General features: G+C 32.8%; 1 long non-coding RNA gene across 1 annotated transcript in view; it reads left to right on the top strand.

Annotated features, from left to right (window-relative positions):
* Positions 1 to 4238: 4238 nt before the first annotated feature.
* Positions 4239 to 7458, top strand: part of LOC144381245 (uncharacterized) — a 60455-nt gene continuing 57235 nt past the window's right edge. Inside the window, exon 1 of the long non-coding RNA XR_013446131.1 lies at positions 4239 to 4360. This is a non-coding gene — a long non-coding RNA (uncharacterized LOC144381245). The remainder of the gene's footprint in view (positions 4361 to 7458) is intronic.

Genomic DNA, 7458 nt, shown 5'->3' with positions numbered 1-7458 from the left:
GTATTCATGGAGGAACATTAATTCTTTTCAAATCACTAGCATGTCCACCCTTCCTATACAACTGCAGAGTAATACAGCCAATGACCACAGCATCCTCTAGTATAATCTCTCATCTCATGCTTCTGTCTCACCTATACTCATCCCAATGAACACTTCAGTTACCATTAGAAAATATTACAATGATAAGAAATACCCTTTTCCTTCAGGAGTGTAGAAAATAGGGGTAAGGAATGATAAATGGATTTTTTTTTATAAACCATCTCATTTCAAGAATACCATGTCATGCTGATTAATAACTATAGCTCTGTTATAAGGCCAGAGTGCCAAAATTATACTGTATACTAGTGACTGAAATTAATTATGCTGTTTACTGAAGGGTGGGAAATCTGGAAGAGTTAAAAAAAAAAAAAGGAGATGGAAATAATAAGTAAAGACTGAGTCAAGGTGAGATATCCTGTCCCGAATTAAAATCAAATAAGTATGACTATAAGGAAATATACTAAGTTAATAAAGAAATATTGATAATAGCTTAATTCATAGACTATAATGAAAATCATAAACATAGTACTATCCAGAATGAGTATATTGTGCTATAACTACATATCAAGTAGATTTCTGTCTTAGTCCATTTGGGATGCTATAACAAAATACCATAAACTGGGTGGCTTATAAACAACAGAAATTTATTTCTTAGGTATTGTAGGCTGAGAATTCCAAGATCCTCACATGATAGAAGGAACAAGGGAGCTCTCTGAGGCTTCTTTAATTATAAGGGCATTAATCTTGAAACAGAGCCCTCAGGACCTGCTCATCCCCCAAAGTCTCCTCCTCTAAATTCCATCACATTAGGGATTAGGTTTCAACATACGAATTTTGTATGGAAACAAACATTTGGTCTATAGCTATAGCACTTTGACAGTAACTTGCAGTGCACCTTTACTAAGTAACTCATAGCAGGCCTTCGTTATGTGTGACAGTTCTAGCAATCTGGATTCATGTCTATGCATTCCTAACTTGTCACACATGTCATAATCTACACTGGGATGTCTGATTTTTGCTGCAGGGTTCTTAGTAATTTAATTTTCAACTTTCATCTTCCTTTAAATATATCAAATTGCCATGACATTTAGCTTTGGTTGAAATATTTAAATGAGTTGTGTAGCAATTTTATTTTTAAATTCAATATTTATAATACATCAGAAATTACATATGCAACTACTTACATTTCTAACAAAAATTTTGGATGTCAACCTAAACATATATGAGGAGATATGTATACACAAACATTAAAAAAATATAGATTCAAATAGAGATAGAGATAGAAATATGTGTGTGTGTGTGTGTGTGTGTGTGTGTGTGTGTGTGTGTATACACACAGAATTCTTAAGGGAATATTAAGGCATAAGAACTCTAAAAGGTTAAATATTTAAATATTTATATTTAAATAGATATATTTAAATATATATATTTCTTAGAGAATTTTAAATGGAGATGGGAGTGTGGTCTATATACTTTAAGAATTTAAATGCAAACTATGATTAGGTAGGTTTTTCAAATTAGCATCTTATTAATAATTACCATGAGGTTCTCAGATCAGTGAGCCAAAGTAGTATAAAATTATATTCATATGTATCTATAAAGTGCTGAGTTGGACCAAATTTCTCTGTCTTCACAAAGTAATGATATAATAAAAACTAAATTTTACACTCTAAATTTATTGGGATTTTGTCTTTATGAAAAGTATAAAATGAACACATGAGAAATGTCTTTGCTTTAAAAACATTCTTTGAAAAACAGTCACCTTCCTTTTGTGTTGTAAAGTTTCATTAAAATTTAATTTATAAATCATACATAGAAACTATTTCTAAAGACAAAATGTTATTTTTCCTCAACAATCTGGCTAGGTTTTTAAAAATTATTTTATTTTACTGAGGCAAGAACACTTAACATCAGATATATCATTTTAAAACTTTGTTTAATACACTATTGTTGACTATAGGTACAATGCTGTCCAGCAGATTTCTAGGGTTTATTCATCTTGCTTAACTGAATTTTTATGCCCTTTGATTAGTAGATCCACATTTCTCCCTTATCCTACCCCTGGCAACTGCTATTTCATTCTTTGATTTTGAATTTGGCTATTGTAGTTACCTCATATAAGTGGAATCATGCAGTATTTGTTTCTCTATACTGATTTCACTTAGCACGATGTTCTCAGGGTTCATCCACATTGTCACATATTGCAGAATTTCCTTCCTTTTTTAAAGCTCAATAGTACTCCATTGTATGTGCATAACACATTTTCTTTATCTGTTAATGGATATTTGGGCTGTTTCCTTATCTTGGCTATTGTGAATAGTGCTACAATGAACACTGAAGTGCTAACTGATATCTTTTAAAGATCCCGATTCCAATAATTTTGGATAAATACCAAGAAGTAGGATTGCTGGATCATAATGTAGTTCTATTTTTAATTTCTTGACAAACTGTTGTCTATATCAACTGCACCATTTGTATTCTCACCACCATTTTTGCAAGTGTTCTAATTTCTCCACATTCTTTCCAGCCCTTGTCTTTTGTTTCTTTAATAATAGCTGTCGTAACAGGTGTGAGGTGATATCTCACTGTGGTTTTGATTTGCATTTCCATGGTGATTAATAATGCTGAGCTTTTAAGATATACCTCTTGGACATTGTATGTCTTCTTTGGAAAAGTGTCTATTCAAGTTAATAGCTCATTTTTCAATCAGGTTATTAGATTTTTTATTTTTTTATTTTATTTTATTTTTTTGTTTTAAGCATTGAGTTGTAGGAGTTCTTTATATATTTTGGAGATGAATCCCTTATTAAATATGTGGTTTGCAAATATTTCTCCCAATCCATATGTTGTCTTTCACTCTACTGAGTGTTTCTTTTCCTGTGCAGAAGCTTTTTGTTTGATGTAGTCCTACTTGTTTATTTTTGTTTTTGTTGCCTATGCTTTGATATCATGTCCATGAAAGCATTGCCACAACAAAGGTCATGAAGTATTTCCCTTATGTTAACTTCCAGGATTTCTACAGTTTCAGGTCTTTAGGTCTTTGGTTAATTTTGAGCTGATTTTTTTATATGGTGTAAGTAGGGTTCAATTTCATTCTTCTGCATCCTGAATATCCATTTTTCCCAACACCATTTGTTGAAGCAACTGTGTTTTCCTCATTGTGTATTCTTGGTACACTTGCCAAAGATCAGCTGACTGTGGACTGTGTAGGTTTATTTCTGGGTTCTCTATTCTGTTTTATTGGTCTATATGTCTGCTTTTGTGCCAGTACCATATTATTTTGATTATTGTGCTTTTGTAATAAATTTTGAAACTGGGAAGTGTGATGCCTCTAGTTTTGTTCTTCCTTTTCAAGATTGGTTTTGCTTTTTCTGGTCCTTTTAATGTGTCATTGCATTTGAGAATTTGACTGTATATTCATCAGATATATTTGCCTGTAATTTTCTGTCTGGCTCTGGTATCAGGATAATGCTGACTTCATAAAATGGGTTTGGATGCATTCTCTCCTCCAAAAGTTTTTGGAGAAATTTGAGAAGGATTGGTAGTAAGTCTCTTTTAAATGTTTGGTAGCATTCACCAATGAAGTCACTTGACCTTTGGCTTTTCTTTGTTGGAGATTTTTGTTTGCTGATTCAATCTTCATACTAGTTACAGATCTGTTCATACTTCATATTTCTTCATGATTTCGTCTTGGTAGTTTGTATCTTTCTAGGACTGTATTTCTTCTAGATATCCCACTTGTTTGGCATATCATTATTCATAATAGTCTTTTATGATCCTTTTAATTTCTGTGACATCAGTTTTAATATCTCCTTTTTTACTTCTGATTTTACTTGAGTCTTCTCTCTTCTTTCTTTAGTCTAGCTAAAGGTTTGTTAATTTTATTTATCTTTTCGGAAAATAACACAGTTTTGTTGATTTTTTATTTTTCTATTTTGTTTGTTTCTGAACTAATCTTTCTTATTTCCTAAGTTCTGTTATCTTTAGACTTAGTCTGTTCTTATTTTCCTATTTCCTTCAAGTGTGAAAGTTAGATGGCTTATTTGAATTTTTTTTTTTTTAATTTAAGTGTTTACCCTTATGAACTTCCTCCTTCTCCTCCCCCTCCTCTTCCTCTTCCTCCTCCTGCTTCTGCTTCTGCTGCTTCTTCTTCTTCTACTTCTTATTCTTCCTCTTCTTTGCAGTGTAATATTAGTTTATTAGTTTCAGGCGTAGAATTTAGTGATTTATCACTTATACAGCACCCAGTGCTCATCACAAGTGACCCCCTTAATACCCTGAACTTTCTTAGTACTGCTTTTGCTGGATCCCATAAATTTTGGTATGTTGTGCTTTAATTTTTGTTTGTCTTGAGGTGCTTTCTAATTTCTTTTTAGATTTCTCCTTTGGACCAATGGTTGTTCAGAATTGTATTGTTTAATGTCCACATATTTGTGCATTTTCCAGTTTTTATTCTGCAGCTGATTTCTAGTTTTATTTCATCATAGCCAAAAAAGATACTTCTTATGATTTCAGTCTTATTAAATTTACTAAGACCTGTTTTTGTGACCTAACATGTGATCTATTGTACATAAGATCTTTCAGAAGAATGTGTATTCTGCTGTTGTTGAGTATATTATCTTATGTTTATTAGGTCCATTTGATATAGTGTGATTCAAGTCTTCTTTATCCCTATTAATCTTCTGTCTCGATGTTCTGTCAATTATTGAAGTGGGATATTGAAGTCTCCTATTATTGCTTTGCCCTTTCTCTTTTCAGTTGTGTCAATATCCACTTTATATATTTCAGTGCTCTGATGGTGTGTACATATATATTTATAATTGTTACATATTACTGGTGGATTGATCCTTTTGTCATTATATAATATCCCTTTTTGTCTTTTGTGGGAGTTTTTGATTTAAAATCTATTTTTTTTTAAACATGAGTGCAGTCATTCCTGCTCTCTTTTGGTTACTATTTGCATGGATATTTTTTTCCATCCCTTCACTTTCAGCCTATATGTGTCCTTAAATCTAAATTGAGTTTCTTATTGACAGCGTATAGTTGGTTCTTGTTTGTTTATCCATTCAGCCACCTTAGGTCCTGATCGGGGAGTTTAATCCATTTACATTTAAAGTAATTATTGGTAATGAATGACTTACTATTAAAACTTTGTTAGTTTACTTTAGTATTGTAGTTCTAGTTTTGTTTTTGTTTGTTTTTTTGCCTCTTCTCTCTTGATGTCTTCTTTGTATTTTGTTGATTTCTTTTGTATTGATATGCTTTGATTCCTTTTTCTTTTTCTTTTCATTTTCTATAACTTCTATAGGTATATATTCCTAAGTGTCTACATAAAATATATTGTAATTATAACATTTGATTTTAAGCTGACAAGTTTAATCACATACAAAAAGTCTACACTTTTACTTTTCCCCCTTCATACTTTATGTTATTGTCATGATATACATTATTCATAGTTGGTAGTTTTTAAGATTTTTTAAAATTTTTATTTATTTGAGAGAGAGAAAGAGAGCATGCACAGAGTGGGCAGAGAGGCAGAGGGAGAAGCAGACTCCCCACTGAGCTTGGAGCCCAATGCAGAGTCCGATCCCAGGACCCTGAGATTATGGCCTGAGCTGAAGTCAGACACTTAACCAACTGAAGTATCCAGGTACTTCAATAGTTTGTATTTTTTAGTATATTTTAAAATTTATAGTTATTTTAATACTTTTGTTTTTTAACTTTTTAATAAAAATTAAAAGTAACTTACCCACTACCATTGCAGTAATACACTGTTCTGTATCTGTCCACATGCCTTTACCAACAAATTTCATACTAACTTATGCTATCATTTTGCTGTTTAGTGCCCTTTCATTTCAACTTGAAAAACTCTCTTTAGCATTTCTTGTAGGACAAGTCAAGTAAGTAGTGATCTCAGCTTTTGTTTGTCTGGAAAATTTTCATCTCTCTTTCATGCTAGATGTAATATTCTTTATTGATTTTTTTTTCTTTTAGTACTTTGACTACGTCATCCCACTCCCTTTTGGCCTTCAAGCTTTTTGCTGATAAATTCACTGATAGTCTTATGGCAGGGGGTGGGGAGTAGGGAGTTGGGCAGGGGAGGGGGTGTTCTTTGATATGGAACATTGTATTTCCTTGATGTTTTCAACATTCTCTCTTTGTCTTTGACTTCTGAAAATTTGAATAGGTTGTGTCTGTCTTAGTCTATTCAGGCTACTGTAACAGAATACCATAGACTGGATGGATTATAAACAACAGAAATTTATTTCTCACATTCCTGGAGTCTGGGAAGTCCAAGATAAAGGTGTCAACATATTCAGTGTCTGGTGAGAGCCCACTTTCTGTTTCACAGAAAGGTATGTTTTCACTGTGTCTTTACATGGTGGAATGGGCAAGAAAGCTCTCTGGAGTCTCTCTTTTTTTTTTTTTTTTTTTAAGATTTTTTATTTATTTTTTAACAGAGAAAGAGACAGTGAGAGAGGGAACACAAGCAGGGAGAGCCGGAGAGGGAGAAGCAGGCTTCCCGCCAAGCAGGGAGGCCAATGTGGGACTCGATCCCAGGACCCTGGGATCATGACCTGAACTGAAGGCAGACACTTAACGACTGAGCCACCCAGGCGCCCCATGGAGTCTCTTTTTTAAGGACACTACTTCCACTTATGAGGTGTAGGCATTTCTTAAAAGCCCCACCTCCAAATATCATCATATTGAGGATTAGATTTCAATATATGAATTGGGATGGGGTACCTATTCAGTCTGAAACAATGTCTCATTGTAGATTTCTTTGGGTTTTCTTATTTGATGTATTTTGGGCTTCTTAAATATGGATGTCCATTTCTTTCCCCAGATTTGTGAAATTTTCAGCCATTATTTATTTGAATAAGCTTTGTGGAGCTCTCTCTTTCTCTTCCTCTCTTACACTTCTGAGATTTACTGAGACTTATAGGTCTAATGGGAAAAGATACATACATAGCCATGAGCTCTATATTTATACAAAGAAACTACTTATAATAATATAAATACAATGAGAATATATTTAAGATTTTATTTTGTAGCATAGTAACTAGTCTCTGAGAAGAGTATTTAAAGCATTGTTTTTATGCTGAAATTATATCTCTGATAATTTCTTATGTTACCACAAACATGGAAATGACAATACAGACAGGGGTTCACTTATATACAAAATACAATATACACTTGACTCTAATTTTTCTCCAGCAAGCACAATATAGAAGACCACTGAATAGTAAAAAATCTTCCTAGTTTTTTTGGTTGGTCCACATTGGTTTGTAGTTTATCTCCCTGGTCTTCCTTAAGGCATCATATGACTTCTCTAGGCATGTAAAATGAGTTAGCAAAGTCATTTGTAGAGATTCAAATGTGTACATAAAAGTGCCAACAACAGAAAACAAAAATTAA

This window comes from Halichoerus grypus, chromosome 3 (assembly GCF_964656455.1).
Source record: "Halichoerus grypus chromosome 3, mHalGry1.hap1.1, whole genome shotgun sequence".
NCBI lineage: Eukaryota > Metazoa > Chordata > Mammalia > Carnivora > Phocidae > Halichoerus > Halichoerus grypus.
Note: the sequence above shows the minus strand (reverse complement) of the source record. Positions and strands in the feature narration are given on the sequence as shown.